Here is a 22,961-nt window from a genome sequence, read left to right on the forward strand (position 1 = left end):
TTTAGTAGACTAAAAACTGCTAACTGATACAAAAGAAGGGGGACCTTAGGCTATTTAAGGCAGAGGAGGAAGGTACCATATGAAAGAGAAATAAATGAGTAACAAGACCCAATGAGATCCTCCTTTACACAATACTACAAGGAAATAAACCAAAGGGAGAAAGGCTGGCCTGATCTGAACAGGAAATGATCAACATGGGAACTGCTAATTAGAATTTAAGTACTGTGTTAAGTACAAATTGGACTTAAAACGACAGACCAAAAAAAATTCTAATCAATGGAGGAAGAGAAGCCAACCAAGAAATACGACATAATAATAACTCAAATACTTTCTAACAAAAGAAATTAAAATTACTTACCACTAGGTTGAATTTATCTCCCTGATGTTTCTTAATTGAGCCAACATTCTATGGAAACCCAAAAAAGAAAAAATTAGCAATAAAATAGATCTTTATGACTTTAAGAACATCTTCTTTCCTAATTTCATATTTATCTCAAAATGTAAATTACAATTCTCAATAATTCAGCAGCAAAAACTGACACACACAAATTTGCTAACTTCTAAATACATGGCTATCTTAATCAGTCACTGGATTTATTATTCAGAATACCTTTGTAAACTATTGACAGCCCTCATTTATATATCAAATAACCTATACCTATTTACCATTAAAATCCCACTTATTTGAGCTTACTGAGAAACAATAAAGATTTCCCAATCAAATAAACTCTAATCACCAAATATATTTAAATTTACTTTTTGATGGTTCTATGGCAGACACTGTTAATTGCTCATCAGAGTCTATTCCCCCTTTACAGAATTTTTCTTTATTCACAATGGTAATGGATCCTGCTAAAATCCACTTTTGAGATGTTCAAGAAGAGTGGGCAGTACAGATCAATGATATATACTCTGAAGTCTGCTTTGGCAGAATGGGGGTTGATTCTGGGAAAACATTTGCTTTTCTTATCCAAGGACAAATGTGAACACAATATGTCTACTGCTACAACAACCATCCTATGACTATGAGTCAACAAGCATGAAGATTAAAAACCAAATGGAGGAGTTTCCTGGTAGCTCAGTGAGTTAAGGATCCAGTGTTGTCACTGCTATCATTCTAGTTACTGGTGTGGCACAGGTTTAATCCCTGTCCCAGGAACTTCCATATGGCATGGATGCCACAAAAGAAAAATAAATAAATAAATAAATAATAAATAACTGATTCTTCAAATTAAAAAAAAATAAAAACCAACTGGAAGAGTTCCCATCATGGCACAGCGGAAACAATCCAACTAGGAACCATGAGGTTGCGGGTTTCATCCCTAGCCTCTCAGTGGGTCAAGGATCTGGCGTTACCATGAGCTGTGATGTAGGTCACAAATGCGGCTCGGATCTGGTGTTGCTGTGGCTGTGGTGTAGGCCAGTGGCTACAGCTCCGATTAGATCCCTAGCTTTGGAACCTCCATATGCCATGACTGCAGCCCTAAAAAAAGACAAAAAGACATAAAGACAAAAAAAAAGAGACAGAGGGGAAAAAAAAAACCAATTGGAGTTTCTGTTGTGGAGCAGCAGAAAAGACTCTGACTAGTATCCACGAAGACGCAGGTTTGATCCCTGGACTCGCTCGTGGGTTAAGGATCTGGTGTTGCCGTGAGCTGTGGTGTAGGTCACAGACGTGGCTCGGATCCTGCATTGCTGTGGCTGTGGTGTAGGCCAGCAGCCGTAGCTCCAATTTGACCCCTAGGCTGGGAACTTCCACATGCTATGGATGTGGCCCTAAAAATAAATAAATAAATATATAAATAAACAAACAACTAATAAGGGTGACAGTGTACAAAGGCAAAACAAGCTGGGGGTCTCTCACAGCACTGCTAAGTAACTGAACCAACACTATCTACAGAAGTATCTGGATTTCTTGGTATAAAAGAAAAATAAATCCCCTATTTGCTTAAATTACTGCTAAGTTCTGTACCTGTAATCAACACATCCCAAAATGAGAGAGCCCTAAAACCAAAACAATAGCATTAATAAAAAGTATATACATCATAAGTAATCTTTTTCTTAAAAATTCAGTGACTTTAATAAATACTTGTTTCAGAATCTTACGGAGTCACTCTAAATATATTGGGCTATTTGTTTCTACACTAAATGGTTTAGAACTACTGAGTTGTTTAACTTTCTCCACAAATTGTACCTACAGTACAGGCCACAAAAAAAGTATCTCTGCTTGTAGCAAGCAAGATGAGACTTAACTTGTCATTCAAAATACTCCCACACAGTGATAGCCTAGTAAAATGGAACTGCCAATGAACTGAAATGGAATAAGACTATAAAAGGAGCAGGTTAAAGAAAAAAGAAAAGTTTATGTTTAGAGACTTTAGTTTGAAATATCTGAAAGATGTCCTAGTGGGATCCTTAGTAGGCACTGGATACAGATATTCAGAGATGTGTGGGAATCCAAACTGAGGATATAAATTTGGAAGTTATCTCTTTAAAGATGATGTGTTAGGTAATGAAATTAGAAGAAAGAATCAAGAGCATAAATGTGGATAGAAAAGAGAACAAGTCAAAAGAGAGAGCCTACACCACAGCCACAGCAACATAGGATTCCAGCCAGATCTTCGACCTACACCACAGCTCACAGCAACGCCAGACCCTTAAACAACTGAACAAGGCCAGGGATCAAGCCGGCAACCTCATGGTTCCTAGTCAGATTCATTTCTGCCATGCCACAATGGGAACTCCCTACAGTATATATTCTTAATTCATCATAGTGCACCTTCAAATAATAATACACCATTCTAATTATGCTATGTAATTTTACACATGATCTAACAAATGTCAAAGAGTATAATTTATGTTTATTCCCATATATTTCATGCTATCATAAATTTACTTCTACATATTATAAATCCCACAGGTGTTTTTTGCTTTATACTATTCAACTGTAATTTATATAAACTCAAGAACTAGAAAAGACTTTTATATTTATTCACATACAATTTCTTAGTTTATATCTTACGAAAGATTTGCTATCAAGCCTATTTGAACAGTTGTTTTTTTTTTTTTTAAGATACTGCATTTTTCAGTTCTAGGATCTGCATTTGGAGTTTTTTTCAATGTTTCCATTGCTCTCCTGCAATACTCAACCTCTCCTCACATATTATCCTGTAAATTGCTTTAAAATCACTGACTCCGAACTCTGGGTCATCTGTAAGTCTGTTGAGGTCCCTCCCCCCACCAAACTCTTCTAATTTGGGTGTCTCTTCTAATTTCTTTTCATTCCTTTCTCTTTCTTTTTTTCTGGAGGCGGGGAGGGACTGCACCCATGGATCGAACACACACCACAGCAGTACAACACCAGGTCCTTAACCTGCTGAACCAACAGGCAAGTGCACTCCAAGTCTGCTTTTGTTAACTGCTTTCTCTTAACTATATAATCTTATCAGTTGTTTGTGTGGTTATAATTTTTCATAGTATTCTAAATGCTTTTTATAAAATAACAGTTGAGAATTGAGTATAATCTTGTTGTGTTAAGTTTTACCTATTTCCCAGTCTATAATCTTCTCTCAGGATGAGTGACTGATAATTCAGATTCCCAGAAGAATCAATTTGAGCTAGGACTGGTTGCAGCTTTAATTAGAGTGAATTCATCTGTGATCAATTCAACTTCCAATTTCCCATCCCAACCACAGCCATATCTTTTTTATCTTGTCAAAATTTGAGATAGGAAGAATCTGGGCTGGTGGGCTGTAGTTTCAGCTATTTTTGATTCAGTTTATCTTAAGATACGCCTTCAGCATGGTACCATAATTCAAGAACCATTAGAATTTTCAGGAATATACATTTCTCTAGGTTTTTGAACCCCTCCTCTACTCTTTATACAAAATTCAAGGTGGATAAAATTATTGGGCTTAATGACTTTTTGCCTTTGGGACTCTGTCAGATTTCTATCCCTTCCAAAAAGCCCACATGGTCATGTGAGGACTGGATGATTTATCTTCACTCCTTCAGTCTTTCCACTTATGGCAAGTCCTCCTTTCTCATCCTATACTGAAACCAGGTGGGAAACTGCCACACTCTTGACTCACCTATGAGAGGTCCATGTATCTCTAGAAATCAGTTCACTAAGGTTTCCTTGATTCCACTGATTTTTTGCTAGCTTTTTTTGGTTTTTTTGTTTGTTTTGTTTTTTCTAGGGCTGCAACCACGGCATATGGAGGTTCCCAGGCTAGGGGTCTAATTGGAGTTGTAGCCGCTGGCCTACACCAGAGCCACAACAACTCGGGATCCAAGCTGCATCTGCAACCTACACCACAGCTCACGGCAACGCCAGATCCTTAACCCACTGAGCAAGGCCAGGGATCGAACCGGCAACCTCATGGTCCCTAGTCGGATTCATTAACCATCGAGCCACAACGGGAACTCCCTTTGCTAGCTCTTTTTCTTTTCTTAAGTATGATTTTTATTCTTTATAGGTTTCCCTTATTCTTAGCAGGGGACTAAAGGGCTTTTGTTGCCCCCCCATACATTAACTAGAAGCAGATACTTAGGAGATTTCCAGAGTAGATGAAATAGTTCTGTTTATAAAAAAGATACTCCCATGGAAGATATCCACTCTCATTCATCCTTTGGGGGGGGGGGGGAACTTGGTCAAGATAGAGGAAAAATCTTCAGAATTCTCCTCCATCATAGTTTAGAAAGAATGACAATTTACAGAACAAAAAGAGGGCTTGATTATTTTTACAGAAAAATCTTGCATTCCACAGCTAGAAATAAGACTACAAACAGCACAGATAGAATTGGTTCACTTAACTCTGAAAGCCTAACATTGATCATTCCATAATCAGAGGGAGGAAGCAGAGAGAGAATTAGGAAAGAAAGTAGCTCAGAATGGCTCATAACCAAACTTAGGGAAGGTGAAACTGTGCCAAAGAGGAATACTGTGAGTCAGTTTCAACTTTTTCTAACATATAGTTGGTTCTGTTATTTTCAACAATAGGTCAATAAAAGCAGTGCAAAGAGACATTTATAGCAGTATGAGTCACAAACATATATTCACAATAATGTTACTTAATGTAATGTGGTAGAAAATTAGATCTTGGCCTTATTTCAAACCCAGAAATACTTTCTCATATGGTCCTTGACCAGATTCTAAACTATTCCCATAAACAATCCTGCGGCAGGATTAACTTCCTTGTGTGTGTTTCCTTATTTCTCTTCCTAGCTCTGGGCCAGAATAAATTCCAATCTTCCTAGTTTCTGCTAATGACTTGTAACACCCTCTTTTTCTCCTCAAACTCATAACTCAGGGTTTGGGAGGGCTTGACGGGAACAGAACAAGATGGTCAAATAAATCAAAGAGAATCCTAGTTCTCTAAAATATTCTAAGTAACAACTGATTTTGACCACATGCAGCAATACAACATACCAATTAGGTGTTTTTCCTCTCATCTTTTTTTTCTCTTTTTTTTGTGTATGTTTTTTGTTTTATAGCCACACCTGCAGCATACAGAAGTTCATGGGCTAGGGATCAAATCACAGCTGCAGCTGGGGCCTATACCACATCCATGGCAACACCAGATCAGAGCCACATCTGCAACCTATGCCACAGCTTCCCACAATGCCAGATTCTTAACCCCCTGAGCTAGGGATTGAATCCACATCCTCACAATGTCAGTCCTTAACCCTCTGAGCCATGAGGGGAACTTCCCTTGCATCTTAAAAAGGACCTCTCCTGAAGGTATCTCTAGTTATCAACTCATTTCTCTGTTCCCCTTTATAGAAAATTCAAAACAAGTTGTCTATATATATTGTATTCAGTTATTTCAATTGTCCTCAAACCCACTCTAATCACACTTTTGTCCCATCAATGGAAACTGTTCTTCCTAGATTATTAATGGCCTACATACTGCCAAATCCAACAAACAATTCCAAGTTCATATCTCACTTGACTTAGTAGCATTACTCCCCACTACTTTACCCACTTTCTTTACTTAGCTTCCAAAATACTATATCCTCCCAATTTTGTTCCTACACCACTGGTCACACCTCAGTCTCCTTCTCCAGTCACTCTATTTTATGTCAACCTTTTAACACAATATAGTAACAGAAAACATAAACGTTGGCCCTCTTCTCTATCTACACTCGTACCCCTGGTGATCGTCCAGTTTCAAATCCTGAAATATCACCAACTCTTTAAAAACTCTAATGATACTTGTCTTCATTTGGGTTCTCCCCAAAAAAAAAGCTGAGGTAAGGACCTGAGTGCAGGTGGCTTGTCTAAGAAATGACCTGAGGGAGCAGTTAAAATATGAGAGGAGGAAAAGTCAAAATAAGGCATGGCATATTACCTAAGTCATCCCCCTAAGGACAGCAGGGACTCATTCTACTTAAACTCCCTGAGAAGCACACAAGAGGTCTTAGAATTGTCTGCCTATAGGATGAGAGGTAAGCTGTTATCTATCTGCTCCTGCCTCCCATTGGTTAAGCATTAACTTTCCCAAACAGCCCATGCTTGCTTTCTTCTCTAGCTGGCCTCTCACAGCAGAGAAACAACTGGGGCTTTCACTAAGAAGGGCAACTTAAGATGACTCTGAGCTCTCATTGCACTTTTTCTTGAACCTAGGTTTAAAATTAGAAGTAAGCCAAGAAGACGTGATGCTAGACACCAGAATGGTCTGATGCACTGAAGACTGGACTCCTCACATTAACCCTAGACTTGCATATTCAATTTCCTGTTCTATGTCTTCATTTACTGGAGGGATTGAAAGGAAAAAGCAGGAATTAATGATTAAAAAAAAAGAGTAGAATGATAAATGAACACAACAGCTGGGTTCTGCTTCTGACAGGACTATCAGAATATAAACATTAAGAACAGACAATTTCCTAGCAAGTATAATGATACAAAACATACTAGCAGAAATCCAAGATGGGAACTTTGTAGCAAAGATAAAAAGCATTTTTGTATTTTGAAGTAAACAGACTTTTATCATAGACCCTTATCAGATAGCAAAACAAAAAGGCATTTAAAAATAAATTACTAAGTTTAAATATATAAATTAAATTTTTCATGACTTTCTATAAAGATATAAATAACAAAACTGTCTCAAGAAATTAAAAAGGAGTTCCCGTCATGACTTAGCGGAAACGAATCTGACTAGCATCCGTGAGGACATAGGTTTGATCCCTGGCCTCGCTCAGTGGGTTAAGGATCCGGTGTTGCTGTGAGCTGTGGTGTAGGTCACAGCATGGCTCGAATCTGATGTTGCTGCGACTCTGGTGCAGGCCCGCGGCTTTAGCCTGGGGACCTCCACGTGTCATGAGTACAGCCCTAAAAAACAAAAATAAATAAAAGGAAAAAACGAAATCAAAAAGCATAGGGAGTTTTATTATGGCTCAGCAGGTCAAGGATCTGGCATTGTCACCGTAGTGATTAAGGTTGCTGCTATGGCACAGGTTTATTCCCTGGCCCAGGAACTTCTACATGTTGGAGGCACGGACAAAAAAAAAGAAGAGGAGGAGGAGGGAGAAGAGGAGGAGAAGAAAATCATGGGTGAGATGTAAAGGTTTCAGTAAGTTACTTCTAAACACCTAAGTGCTTGCAAACTTTCAAGGAGTGCAATCTGGTCAACAAGGTTCAGGACTCATAAAAAATATGGAAAACTTCCCAATTCATATTACAAGTTCAGTATAATTATGATATCAACACCTATCAAAGTCAGCATAATGTATCCATATACCTACCAATCATGTTCAAGAATACCACAAAAAAAGAGTTCCCTTATGGCTCAGCTGGTTAAGGATTCAGTGATGTCACTGCTGTGGCCCTGGTTACAGCTGTAGTGCATAGGCCGGCAGGTGCAGCTCCAATATGAGCCCCATCCCAGGAATTGGAGCTACAGCTGAAGCCTATGACAAAGCCACAGCAAGCCAGATCCAAGCCTCATCTTTGACCTATGCTGCACTTGTGGCAATTCGATTCTTAACCCACTGAGGGAGGCCAAGGATCAACCCCGCATCCTCACAGACACTATGTCAGGTTATTAACCCACTGAGCCACAAAAGGAACTCCGGATTTTACTGTATGTGCATTGTAGTTCAACTGAAAAATAGCTTTAGAAAAAAAGAAAAATACCAGGACAGTGGTTAATGCCACTATGATGTGTTAATAGATTCCAAATTGATTTCCTAATCCCATTCAGTTAGCACCCGAATTTTTACTTAAATTAATTTTACTACCTTTCTTCTCCCTTTAAAAATTTAAGTTACTTATACCCAAAATTGCCATATCTAATCGCAATGCACAACTTTACTGAATCAAATCCTTTGTTCAGGTGAAGCCTTTTTACCTTACTACAGATTCCTTCTTTCCACCTGACACTTCAATATGCTAATTACTTCTTTGGTTCTTTAAATGTATTTTAAATGAAACTGCCTATAAATAAAATGTTTTTATGCAGTGTGTACACTGCCCTAGAAACTGAGCCAAACCTGTTGAAAAGCATGACCTGATTTGTGAATCCCGGACACAAGGTCCACAGTCCTTGAAATTCCACCATTAGTTATTTACTTTGGACACTCTCCAAACAACCTCTATTAAAATGCAAATCCACCTGGTGAAGACAAGGCCCTAATTTCTTAAAGTGAATTTATGTTTTTTCCTAAGTTCAAGAGAAAAGAAGCTATAAAGCAAGAACCATTAGCAAAGTGGTAGAAATCAGCAAACAAACGTGTGCACACACACGAGAGGCCGGTATGAAATCCTCGTTTTTCTGTAAAGCTAATATGTTTGTTTTGAAGTTAACTTAACCTGATTATGATTATAAACACCACAAACCTTCCAAAGAAAACAGATCAGTCTTAACACTTTGTTACAGAAGGATTTTTTAAAAGCTTAACTAACAGTTGTATGTAAAGCTTAAAAATATCACTTGAATCAAGTCTTATGTATGAAAAGTTTCACTGTAGGATTCTGATTAATATTTTAAGTATAATATTTATAATTTTATTAACTCATGCCCCAAATCTCTTAGGGATGAAGACACCTATTTTTTTTTTTGGTCTTTTTTTTTGCCTTTTCTTGGCATATGGAGGTTCCCAGGCTAGGGGTCCAGTCGGAACTGCAGCCACCGGCCTACACCAGAGCCACAGCAACGCAGGATCCGAGCAGCGACTGCGACCTACACCACAGCTCACGGCAACGCCGGATCGTTAACCCACTGAGCAAGGGCAGGGACCGAACCCGCAACCTCATGGCTCCTAGTCGGATTCATTAACCACTGCGCCACGACGGGAACTCCAGGATGAAGACACCTATTTTTTTAAGTAAAATAGCATCATATATGTAGAAAAGAACAGCAGAAAAACAAAATTTTAAGCTAGTTAATGTTCTACCCTCTACTTAAATCTTCTTAGGTTTATCTAATTTATAGTGGGTGAAATTAGCCTTGATTGTTCTTTTTTTTTTTTCAATTTTTTTCTTTTTTTTTTTCCTTTTTAGGACTACACCTATGGCATATGGAAGTTCCTAGGCTAGGGGTTGAATCAGAGCTGCAGCTGCTGACCTATGCCACAGCAATGCCAGATCCAAGCTGCATCTATGACCTATACCACAGCTCACCACAAGGCCAGATCCTTAACCCACTGAGTGAGGCCAGGGGTTCAACTGAGCTGCAACAGGAACTCCCTAGTTTTTATTTTTCAAACATTACTTTTTAAGTACTTTTTTCTTTTTTTTTTAAATGAAGTATAGTTAATTTACAATGCTGTTAGTGTCAAGTGTGTAACAAAGTGATCCAGTTATACATGTATACATTCTTCTTCAGATTCTTTTCCTGTGCTTTTTTTTTAAAAGTAACTAATTTCTTTAAAATTCTCTATAGAAAGGGAAGTGGGAAAATGTTAGCACAGCTAAGAACTGTGCTTTGTGCCAAGTTCATTCACAAATTGAACTGTGAGATTCCTCTAAATTAGGTATTACATGCACATTTAAATATAAACAGGGCAAACAGGTGAGTCTTAAGGCTCCAAGTACAACAGTATTCCATGTGATTAATGATTCTCAATGAATGTCAAGACATTTTAGGTCCCAAAACATCAAAGACCCTCCCAAGGCAACAGAAATAAAAACAAAAATAAACCAATCAGACCTAATCAACTTACAAGCTTTTGCACAACAAAGGAAACCATTAAAAAAAAAAAAGATAACCTAGAAATGGGAAAATATAGTTTCAAATGATGCAACTGACAAGGTCTTAATCTCTAAAATATTCTAAAAACTTATACAACTCAACAGCAAAACAAACAAACAAATGAACAAAACCCAACTGAAAAATGGGCAGAAGACGTGAATAGACATTTCACCAAAGAAGACATTCAGATGGCCAACAGGCACATGAAAAAATTCTCAACATCACTAACTATTAGAGAAATGCAAATCAAAACTGCAATGAGGTACCATCTCACACCGGTCAGAATGGCTGTCATTAACAAGTCAACAAATAACAAATGCTGGAGAGGATGTGGAGAAAAGGGAATCCTCCTTCACTGTTGGTGGGAATGTAAACTGGTACAACCACTATGGAAAATAGTATGGAGGTACCTCAAAAAACTAAATATAGAACTACCAGATGACCCAGCCATCCCACTCCTGGGCATATACCTGGACAAAACTTTCACTGAAAAAGATACACGCACCTGTATGTTCACTGCAGCACTATTCACAATTGCCAAGACATGGAAACAACCTAAATGTCCATCTTGACAGATGAATGGATTAAGAAGATGTGGTATATATACACAATGGAATACCACTCAGCCATAAAAAAGAACAAAATAATGCCATTTGCAGCAACATGGATGCAACTAAAGACTCTCACAGTAAGTGAAGTCAGAAAAAGACAGACAAATACCATATGATATCACTTATATCTGGAATCTAATAAACGGCACAAATGAAACAAACTCGTGGACTTGGAGAATAGACTTGTGGGAGTGGGAAGGAACGGGATGGACTGGGAGTTTGGGGTTAGTAGATGAAAACTATTGCATTTAGAGTGGATAAGCAATGAGATCCTGCTATAAAGCACAGGGAACTTTATCTAGGCACTTGTGAAGGAACATGATGGAAGATAATGAGAAAACGAATGACCAACATGATAATAATTCCATTTTCAATATTCCTATTGAGAAAACACCTATAGGCATATGAATTTGGGAGTCTTTTGCAATATAACTCCATGGTGTATGGGTGGAAATAATTCTAAAATTTCAACAGATATTCTATCTATACCAAAGTAGACGATAAGAAAAAAATGACATAGCAGCCACATTTAGAATAACTTCTCAATTCCCAATGACCCCTTCTTTCTCTAAAAAAGGTGACCACAAATCATAAGATATTACTTTCATGTAATTTAAAAAATATAGCCTTTAAGGCAATAAAATGAAGCAAAGACAGTCTTTTCAACAAATGGTGTCAGAACAACCAGACAACTACATGCAAAGAATAAACCAAGACATAAACCTTACACCTGTCATAAAAACTAACTCAAAATGGATTATAGACTTAAATGTAAAACATGAAACTATAAAACTCCTACAACACAACACAGAAGAAAATCTAAATGACCCCTGGGTATGGCAATGATTTTTTAGATACAACATCAAAGGCACAATCCATGGAAGAAATAATTGATAAACTAGACTTCGTTAAAACTATAAATCTGCTCTGCAAAAGACAAGGTAAAGAGAACAACAAGCAACAAGAATGGCAGAATAGGAATGGATTAGCACTGAGATCCTGCTGTGTAGCACTGGGGACTATGTCCAGTCACTTATGATGGAGCATGATAATATGAGGAAAAAAATGTATACATGTATATGTAACTGGGTCACCATGCTATACGGTAGAAATAAATAAATAAATAAAAGGTTAAAAAAAAAAAACAGCAGAAAATACAGTTGGCCTTCCATATCAGCCAGTTCTCTTCATCCTCAGACTCAACCAACTGTGGATCAAAAATATTTGAAAACAAAAAACAAAGAAAAACTCCAGAAACTTCCAAAAAGCAGAACCTGAATTAAGCCGGCAACTGTTTACATTGCATTTATGTTGTACTTAACAATTTACAAAGCATTTTCATGGTATTAGGTATTCTAAATAATCTAGGATGATTTCAAGTATACAGTGCCTCAGTTATATGTAAATATTATGCCATTTTACATAAGAGATTTGAGCATTCTCAGATTTTGGTATCCTGAGAAAAGGAAGGGCCAGTCCTAGAAACGATTCCCCCTCCTCCTCAAAGTATGTGAGAGGACTGTATTTGTAAATGACACATCTGATAAAGGGCTGTTATCCAAAATATACAAAGAACTCTCAAAACTCTACAATAAGAAAACAATCCAATTAAAAAATTGGCTGATGATCCTAAAACTCTCACCTCACCAAAGAAGATACACAGATGGCAAATATGCATATGAAAAGATACTTCACATCATAAGTCATCAGTGAAATGCAAATTAAAACAAGGAGATACCCCTGTAAACCTATCGGAATGGCCAAAATCTGGAACACTGCCAATACCAAATGCTGGTGGAAGTACAAAATGGTACTGACACTTTGGAAGTCAGTTTGCTAGTTTCTTACAAACCTAACATAATCTTACTATTCTATCCACCAATCATGCTCTTTGGTATTCATCCAAAGGATTTGGAAGCTTATGACCACCAAAAAAACCTGCACATGGATATTCATAGCAGCTTCATTCTTAACTACCACTAGTTGAAGGCAAACGAGATGTCCTTCAATGAGATAAACTGTGGTACAATGGATTATTCAGATGTTAAGAAGAAATGTGCTATCAAGCCTTGGAGGAACCATGCATACTGCAAAGAAGAAGCCTGAAAAGACCATATACATTTGTATGACTCCAACTATATGACACTCCAGAAAAAGGAAAACTACAGAGATAGTAATAAATCTAAGGTTTCCAGCAGTTGGGGTGGGAGGATGAACAGGCAGAACAGAGGACTGTTAGTAGTTTTTAGTGAAACTATTCCATATGATACTATAATGCTGAATACATGTCATTATACCTTTGTCCAAAACCACAGAATGTACAATACCAAGAGTGAACCCAAATGTAAACTACGGACTGTGGGTGATAATTATGTGTCAATGTAGGTTCACTAATTTTAAGAAATGTACCACTCTGGTGATGGATGGTGGTAATGAGAGACTATGCATGTATGGGAACAAGGGGTACATAGGAAATCTCTGTACCTTATGGTCAATTTGGATTTACAACTTCTCTGAAAAATCAAGTTTATTTTTAAAAAGAACAACTAGTCCTGGTAATTTTCTTACTATGAAGAAAAGAACGGTTGCACATTAACTGGAAGAATTACAATCTCTGTCAGTGGTATGCATATTCCTACATGCAACCACTTAATGTTAAATATTACCTCACTCTAAGTCACCTCTTTCAATTACCTGAAAAATTTGTCTTTTATTAAAGCTCAATCAAGTAAACTAGAAACAATGCTGCCCCAAATTTGACATTTCTTGGGACAAGGAGTCTATTTTTTTTTTTATGGCAGACATATGATTGATTATACTACTGGAAATCTTAAAAATCCATTAAGCCAAAATCATCTGTACCATATTCTTGGGTATTTAGTCTCAGGAAAGCATCTGCATTAGGTGCCTACACCAGCTCTGAAACCACCTCCTTAGACAATTACAAGGTTTATAATAGTAAGTATCCCCTGTAGAGAAAGAATGGCCAGCTAGTTAGACTTATCAACTTTCTTAATAATAAACATATTTCCTCAACTGACTTCCAGAGCATCAATAAGCAAAAAAGAATTTTAATACGCCATTCTTTCATTAGAAAGCAAAATTCTGAAATTGTCCGCTACTCAGCTAGCAAAATTCCAAATGAGAACAATGATGGTTACAAGGCACAAAAAAATACTGTCTCCATTCATGTCTACTTTACCCTTAGATCAAGTAAAAGTATCAAAACACACACACACATACATATGTATAATTTTAAAGAACACTAACCTGCCCTCATATGTATGTGATCCATCTTTGCTGAGGTTTTTTTTTTTTGCATAATATATTGACTTCTTTTTATTTAAAAAATATACAAACAGTATGAAAGCTATAAAACATGTGCAGTTAAACTATTGTCAACAACACTGTCCATTCATTACTCAATAGCTCACATAAGGGAAATGACATTTTAAAAATCATTTAGAATTTAATGCAGGAAAATGTTTAAATCCTTTGGAGAACTTGTTACGTTATTTCTTTATTTAGGGTAATGAGAACCTTGATTCTCAGAAAGCTGAGCTAAATCTGGTGTTCCATCATACCAATGATGCTAAATTCTGTAAAAGTTACATAGTTTGCTCATCACCACTAATTATTAGAGAAATGCAAATCAAAACTATAATAAGGTACCACCTCACATGGATCACAATGGCCATCATTAAAATGTCTACAAATGCTGGAGAAGATGTGGTGAAAAAGGAACCCTTTTACATTGTTGGTGGGAACATAAATTGGTATAATCACTATGGAAAACATCATGGAGCTTCTTCAACAAAATTAAAAACAGGAGTTCCCACTGTGACTCAGCAGGTTAAGAACCCAACACAGTGTCCTTGAGGACATGAGTTTGACCCCTGGACTAGCTCAGGTGGTTAAGGATCCAGCATTGTGGCAAGCTGTGGCATAGGTTGCAGAGATGGTTCAGAGCTGGCATTTCTGTGGCTGTGGCACAGACAGGAGATGCAGCTCCAACTCAACCCCGACCCAGAAACTTGCATATGATGCAGAGACGGCCTTAATAAGAAAAAAAAAAAAACTAAAAATAGAGTTGCCATGTGATCCAGCAATCCCACTCCCAGGCATATAACCAAATAAAACCACAATTCAAAAACATACATGAATCCCTATGTTGACAGCAGCACTATTTATAACAGCCAAGACATGGAACCAACCTAAATGTCCATCGACAGATGAAGAGATAAAGGACGTGGTATATATACATGCAATGGAACATTATTCAATCATTACAAAAAGGTCATTTGCAACAATGTGGATGAACCTAGAGATTAACGCACTTAGCAAAGTAAGTCAGAAAGAGACAAATACTGTATAATACCACTAGTATGTGAAATCTAAAATATGACACAAATCAACATATCCAAGAAACAAAAACAGACTCATAGATATAGAGAAGAGACTTGTGGTTGCCAAGGGGGAAAGAGGGTAGGGGAAGGAAGGACTAGGAGTTCAGGACTAGCATAGGCAAATTATTATGTATAGGATGGATAAACAAGAAGACCCTAGGAATTCCTGCTGTGGCACAGTGGGTTAAGAAGATGACTTCAGGGGCTCCAGTCACTGCAGAGGTGCAGGTTCTATCCCTGGCCCAGCAGAGTAGGTTAAAGTACGTGGCTTTGCTGCAACTATGGCACAGGTCACAGCTGCAGCTAAGATTCAACCCCTGGCCCAGGAACTTCCATTTGCCATGGGTTTGGCCATAAAAATAAAAAAAAAATTAAAATTTGGAAAATAGTGCTGTTTAAGCTGCCAGTCAGAAGTATAGTTGAGGAGGGAGCTAGGAAACGACAGAAGGATGGATGGATTTGGTTTTGGTGATCTAATGCACAGCATTGTGACTGATTATAATTAACAAGTATTACATACTCAAAAGTTCCTAAGAGAGTAGATCTTAAATACTGTTGCCACAAAAGGAAAAAGTAATTAATTATGTGAGGTGATAGAAGAGTTAAATTAACCCAAAAGTGGTAATCACACTGCAATATATGTATCAAATCAACCCACTGTACACCTTAAACTTACACAATGTTACATGTCAATTATATCTCAATAAAGCTGGGGGAGGGGCAGGGAAGATAAGAATTAAAAGGAGGTGTAAATAAAATAAATATTTGGCACATTAAAAAAAAAAAGTGCTATTCAACAGAGACTATACTTTAGAACATTCCTAGAAAAAAAGACAAAAACCTTTTTAGGGCAGCACCCACAGCATATGGAAGTTCCCAGGCTAGGGGTCAAATTGGAGCTGTACCTTCCAGCCTACACCAAGCCACAGGAACTCGGGATCTGAGCCTTGTCTGTGACCTACAAGACAGCTCATGACAATACCGTTTCCCCAACCCACTGAATGAGTTTAGGGATCAAACCAGCATCCTCATGGATACTAGTTGGATTCATTACTGCTGAGCCACAATGGGAACTCCAGAAAATTCTGATATAAGGGAAAAGCCAGAATCAGGAAATCTGGGTTTATTTTTGGAATCTCGTCTATGTCACTAACAAACTAAATGACCTCCAGGATTTCACCTCCCCCACCCCCCCCCCCCCCGGCCCGGGCCAATAGTTTACTCTTTTAATTAACAAAAAAGAGTGGTTACTGGAGTTCCCGTGCAGCGCAATGGGATCCACAGCATCTTGGGAGCACTAGGATGCAGGTTCCATCCCGGGCCTGGCACAGTGGGTTAAGGATCCGGCACTGCCACAGCTGTGGCTTAGATAGCAACTGGAGCTCAGATCTGATCCCTGGCCTGGGTACTACATATGCCACGCAGCAGCCAAGAAAGAAGGAAAGAAAAAAAAAAAAAAGAGTGGTTACTTAGACTGGACTATTGCTAAGTTACTTTCAGTGACAGAATCAACTGAATCTGAGGAAAATTTCAGCATTCTGGGAAACACCTTCCATTTATAGCAAATTATCTATTAAACATATAAATAAGGATAAGATCAAGGTCAGTGAAATATGTAATTTGATAAAAACAAACCCTAGGGCAAAAGGTCTTTGTAGTGGCAAAGATCTCTTGGAAAACATCTACCATGTATATAAAATTCATAATTAGAGAATTTACTATTATAACAAAGACCCAAAATATCTATCATTAAAAGATATACATAATTACTACTGTGCATCACACTAAATACCAAGAGTTCAAGGAAAATGTTTATAAGTAGGATTAATTTTTTCATAAAAAAATTGTAAAGCAGTTAAGAAACAACATTTGAGAAGCCATTCCCTTACCACTGAAGACACCTTCAAGAAGAGTAAGGGGAGTTCCTGTCGTGGCGCAGTGGTTAATGAATCCAACTAGGAACCATAAGGTTGTGGGTTCGGTCCCTGCCCTTGCTCAGTGGGTTAACGATCCGGCGTTGCCATGAGCTGTGGTGTAGGTTGCAGACGTGGCTCGGATCCCGTGTTGCTGTGGCTCTGGTGTAGGCCCGTGGCTACAGCTTCGATTGGACCCCTAGCCTGGGGACCTCCATATGCCGTGGGAGCGGCCCAAGAAATAGCAAAAAGACAAAAAAAAAAAAAAAGAAGAAGAAGGGTAGACCAGGAATAGAAGGAACGAACTTCTACTTAAATCAACCTAAGGACTTTTATTTCTCTATCAAAAGCTCTTCAGGAGTTTAGCAGGTTTTCTTGTTCCCCTCCCCATTCCCAGAGCCAGACAATGCTAGAGAAAGAAAGTGTAGTATTATTAAACGGAAACTCCTGGGCAACAATAAAAATCCTCTATCCCCTTATTGAAGATTAAATTAGTCAAACTGCTATCGTTATGTTGGAGGATGATGTCAAACAATAAAAGCAAACAATGGAAGAATTTTGTAGTTAAAAAGATAAATTATTAAGTACCTGTCAGTATGCATAGTAAATTAAAAAACATGAGACTACATAATTTAATTAATATATTTATAATTCAATTAAAAAATAAAAGGTGCTACTACTAGTTCATCAATAATTATATACCTAGAAGATCCAAGCATACCATCTAAAAATCTATTAGCAATTTTTTGGTCTTTGGTGAAATACGGTATGCAATAAACATGAAGTATCAATTTCCTCCCTCTAATTAAATATCCAGATAAGGATACAAATAAAAAAAAAAATAGCTCCATTCATAACAGCCACAGCTCTCACCTTCTCTCCACTATGGTTTTTGGAAATTGGCTTAACAAAAACATACATTTTCTTAATAATAACAAGAAATATGTATACCAATGAGAAACAGACATGATAAGAAGAAAAGCATAAAATATACTGAAGGGTATAAACTACTAAATAAAGGGAAAATTTACTTTCCTAGAAAGAGATGCCATCGTAAAGGTATCAATTACTTCTTAAACTAATCTATACATTCAAGCACTCTCAATCAACATGCCAACAAGAATTATTTTTAGAACTTAATGATTCAAGTCCACCTAGAAATTTTTTTTCTAAATTAGAGTAATAAACTGACACTTCCAGATATTAAGCACACTATAATGGGGGAGAATCAAGAGAGATATCACAGCATTATCGTAACAAAAAAAAAACACAACAAAAAAGAAAATCTTGACATAAATTAAGTATATTTGGGAATTTACTACTGATAAAGAGAATTTTAGAAGTAAAAAGTTAATTTATTCAGCAAATGATGTTACAACTGATTAGAAATTTGGACAGAATCAATCTACATAATTATGTCACTCCTTAAGACAAAGTAAGAAGCTTAAGTTATTATTTTTAAAATCTTGGCACAAATCCTTTCTAAGAATACCATTAAATCTAAAAATGCATAAAGACAAATAAATATGACTACATTAAAATGTAAACTTCTATATGGCAAATACCATAACCAAAGCATTATAAGCAACAAATCAACTAAATCCATGTGGAACACAAAGGCATACAAGTATGTAATAGTCCTAAAACAATTTTTACATTTAACTGCCATCATGACAATTAGTGAGTAGCAATCTGGCTTCAAAGCCTATGTTATTACATACTATACTACATTGCCTGGTTCATATTTGCACAAGTACTTTAAGACAGCTAATATCCAGGAGTTCCCATTGTGGCTCTGCGGAAACAAATGTGACTAGTATCCATGAGGACGCAGGTTCCATCTCTGGCCTCCCCTAGTGGGTTAAGGATCCAGCATTGCTATGAGCTGTGGTGTAGGTGGCAAAAATGGTTCAGATCCCGTGTTGCTGTGGCTGTGGCTGGCAGCTAGAGCTGTGATTCAAGCCCTAGCCTGGGAACCTCCATATGCTGCAGGTGTGACCCTAAAAGGACAAAAAAAAAAAAAAAAGACCATTTGTTGAAGAATGCTCATATAGAGGTACTCATATACTACTGATGGAAGTATAAATGGATACAAACTCTTCAGAGGAATGTGATTCTATCTTACCAATTTCAACTACACATATAGCAAATGCACTTTGGGTATTTAACCACCAGAAAAATTTCCTGTAACAGTATAAAAATTTAGAGGCAAAGAGTACAAAAATAAACCTATATTCTGGGAACCCTCCTACACTACTGATGGGAATGTAAAATGGTACAACCACTATGGAGAACAGTATGGAAGTTCCTTAAAACCAAAGAATTACAGTAATTGTTTTAGCCCTCTGCCTATCAAAAAGCCTCTCGCTGCTTATATCTTGTCCAGTTTTCCAAGCCTACCCTAAAGTATCTCACTAGAGATACTTAAAAGACAGAATTGATAGAAATGGCATTGATTTCAATAACAAAGATCAAAAAAATAAGAAAGATAATCTCCCAGGGTTTCTGCCTTGGGAACAGTTTTCAAAAGAAAGAACAGACAGGACATTATGCTAGATTCAGGTATCTCTGACAAATCAAACTGCATCTACTATACACAGTCTCTGATATTCTGCATTTAGCCCCAGAACAATTAACTAAATCTTTTGAGGTGCCCAGAAATTAACAGGGCAACAGATTAATTGCTGCTGCCAGGATTCTTATCTTTTCCTAGAAGACTAAAAGTAAATCTATTCTAGTCACAAAAAGACATCTCAATATGCCTCTTAAATTGTTTCCAAAATCTCCAGAGATGGAGGAAGTCAAACCAACTTATTCTAGGCTGGATGATAGCCTTGGCAAGGAGATTCAATTTTAGATTACAGGTTTCTTGTGATGGCCCTAATACAAATCAAACAATGTTCTCCCACCTTATCCCACAAGATTCTAGAATTGGTCGAAGGCTTGAAATTCCAAGGACACATTTATCAAAAAGATACATGCTCCAAACTTTGGGATCATACAAACAATAAAACCTTCGTAGGGATGAAACACAACTGCACTACAGCAACTGTAGTAAAATTGAGCCCCTACAGTATCTCCACAAGAAACCTATTCAGTGAAGACCATGTAAGTACCGATTCATGTTGGAGACTGCAAGTTTGGGGTTAGTAGAGGCAAACTATTACATTTAAAATGGATAAACAACAAGGTCCTACTGTATAGCATATATCCAATCTCCTAGGATAGATCATAATGGAAAATAACATAAAAACCAATGTGTGTATATATAGAGATGTCTCTCTCTCTCTCTCTCTCTCTCTCTCTATATATATATATATATATATGTATGTATGACTAAATCACTTTGCTGTACAACAGAAACTGGCCCAACACTCTAAATCAACTATACTATTAAAAAAAAAAAAAAGGTCTGATTCAGTCCATCCACCCTTTACATAGTAACCTGGAATTACTGAGGAATGAAATATTCCACCTAAATGTACTTTACCATGTGCTACATCTTAGAATCTTATCCCTTTAGAAATACTCTGGGGGAGTTCCCACTGTGGCTCAGTGGGTTAAGAACCCTAAATAGTCTCCACAAGGATATGAGTGGGTTAAGGATCAGGCGTTGCTGCAAACTGAGGTGTAGGTCGCAGATGTGGCTTGGATCTGGAATTGCCGTGGCTGTGGCATAGGCCTGCAGCTGCAGCTCCTATTTGACCGTTAGCCTGGGAATTTCATATGCCATAGGTATAGCTGTAAAAAGAAATACTTTGGAGCTCTTCCTGCTGTGGCATTGCTGTAGCTTCAAAATAGGTTGGAGCTGTGGCTTGGATTTGATCTCTGGCCTACGAACTTCCATACGCTGTGGGTGTGACCATAAAAATAAATAAATAAAGGAAGGAAGGAAGGAAAGAAAAAGAAAGAAAGAAAGAAAGAAAGAAAGAAGAAAGAAAGAAAAAGAAAGAAAGAAAGAAGAAAGAAAGAAAGAAAGAAAGAATAAAGGAAAGAAAGAAAGAACTAGGAAGGAAGGACTGAGGAAAGAACAGAATGACAGAAGAAAGACGCAGAAAAGACAAAGAAAGAAGAGAAAACGAAAAGCAAAGAAAAGAAAGAAGGAAAGAAAGAAAGAACAAAGAAGAAGAAAGAAGAAGAAAGGAGAAGAAAGAAAAGAAAGAAAGAAAGAAAGAAAGAAGGAAGGAAGGAAAGAAAAGAAAAGAAAAAAGAAGAGAAAAGAAAAAGAGAAAAGACAAGACTTTGGAAACTAATTACAGGTACTTCTGGCTGAAACTACTTGTCTGAACCAATGTTTACTTTATCTCCCTCATCAAAAAAAGTACAGAAATAAAACTAGTCCTGTCAGAGAAAAGTTACAAACATGGAAAGAGAAAACACTAGAATGAACCTGTTGGGGCTAGATTAGAATTGGAAGTATCATTGTGAAATCATCCTATATTTATAGAAATATAGATGTGTATGTGGGTGCACATAAACATATCGCCTAGCTCTGTACACTAAAAAGGCCAGAAGCAGTGACACCCCAAAAGCAATGAGCACAAGAAGTGCCCTGATCTTGGCTTTTAGTACCACTTTCCACTAAAAACAACTGAAGCAAGTTTGAAGGTAAGTCTGAAAAATCGTATTATGGTAGATGCAAAAAAACTTCTCAAAGAAGGAAGATGTCAAAATGAAAAAAAACCAGATGGAAGGGATTCCTGCTGGCCAAATCAAGAACAATTTGAGCATCAAAATAAATGATAATGAGCTATAACTCAGTGAATATAATAGGTAACCATGAATAAATACAGATATAAAAAAATAAGCTAAAAATCTGATCAGAAAATACAGCTTCAATATCAGCCCAAAATTATTTAGTTTCTTCTTTTTTGATTTTATTGAAGTATTACTGATTTACAGAGTTATGTTAATTTCTGCTATGTAGCAAAATAACTCAGTTATACATATACATGTATCCATTCCCATATAGGTTATCACATAATACTGAGATTTCCCTGTTATATAGCAGGTCCCACTAATCATCCATTCCATATGCCCACAGTGTGCATATGACATCCCAAGCTCCCAATCCTTCCCTCTCCACACACTTTCCCCACAAATATCTATTAATTACAAATGAGGAAGGAGTACCCTGACATACAGAAGTGATGTCTGGCAGTTACAACCTTAATCACAAAACAAATTTCTATCAGTAATGGACAAGTGAAACTACATGCCACCTAGTAAGATGCAAGAAGAATGCAAGACACTTTCATGATAACCCTGCCAAAGATCTAATCATAAAATCTGATTAGATGTGCTGCAGCAGCAATGAATCCAACCAGTATCCATGAGGATTCGGGTTTGATCCCTGGCCTTGCTCAGTGGGTTAAGGATATGGTGTTGCTGCGAGCTCTGGTGTAGGCCACAGACTTGGCTTAGATCAGCATTGCTGTATCTCTATCTGTGGCTGTGGCATAGGCCCACAGCTGTAGCTCCATTGGACCCCTAACCTGGGAACTTCCATATGCTGCAGGTGCAACCCTAAAAAGCAACATTAACAACAACAAAATCTAATTAAAATGTCAGAGAAATGCAGCTTAAGGGTTATTCTACAAAATAGCTACATTTATAACCTTCACAAGTGTCACGTCCCCTGAAAGATAAAAACTGTTTCCGATTAAAGAAGACTAAACAGACATGGTAGTTAAATGTAATGCATGGTTCTAAACTCGGTATTTTTGTTCTAAGAGACGTTAGGACAACTTGTGAGATTTAAATGTTAGTACAATATTCTTATTAACTTCATAATTTGATAGTTATGGAGTTATTATGTAGGAGAATGCCTTTGTAGGA

General features: G+C 37.3%; 1 protein-coding gene across 9 annotated transcripts in view; it reads right to left on the reverse strand.

Annotated features, from left to right (window-relative positions):
- The window catches only part of ERBIN (erbb2 interacting protein), a 117,459-nt gene that overhangs the window by 86,543 nt on the left and 7,955 nt on the right, over positions 1 to 22,961 (reverse strand). For all 9 annotated transcript variants that reach the window (XM_047798759.1, XM_047798586.1, XM_047798502.1 and 6 more), the window contains exon 2: positions 359 to 406. The gene's annotated coding sequence lies outside the window, so the exon portion shown is untranslated. The remainder of the gene's footprint in view (positions 1 to 358; positions 407 to 22,961) is intronic.

Source organism: Phacochoerus africanus, chromosome 1 (genome assembly GCF_016906955.1).
Source record: "Phacochoerus africanus isolate WHEZ1 chromosome 1, ROS_Pafr_v1, whole genome shotgun sequence".
Lineage (NCBI taxonomy): Eukaryota > Metazoa > Chordata > Mammalia > Artiodactyla > Suidae > Phacochoerus > Phacochoerus africanus.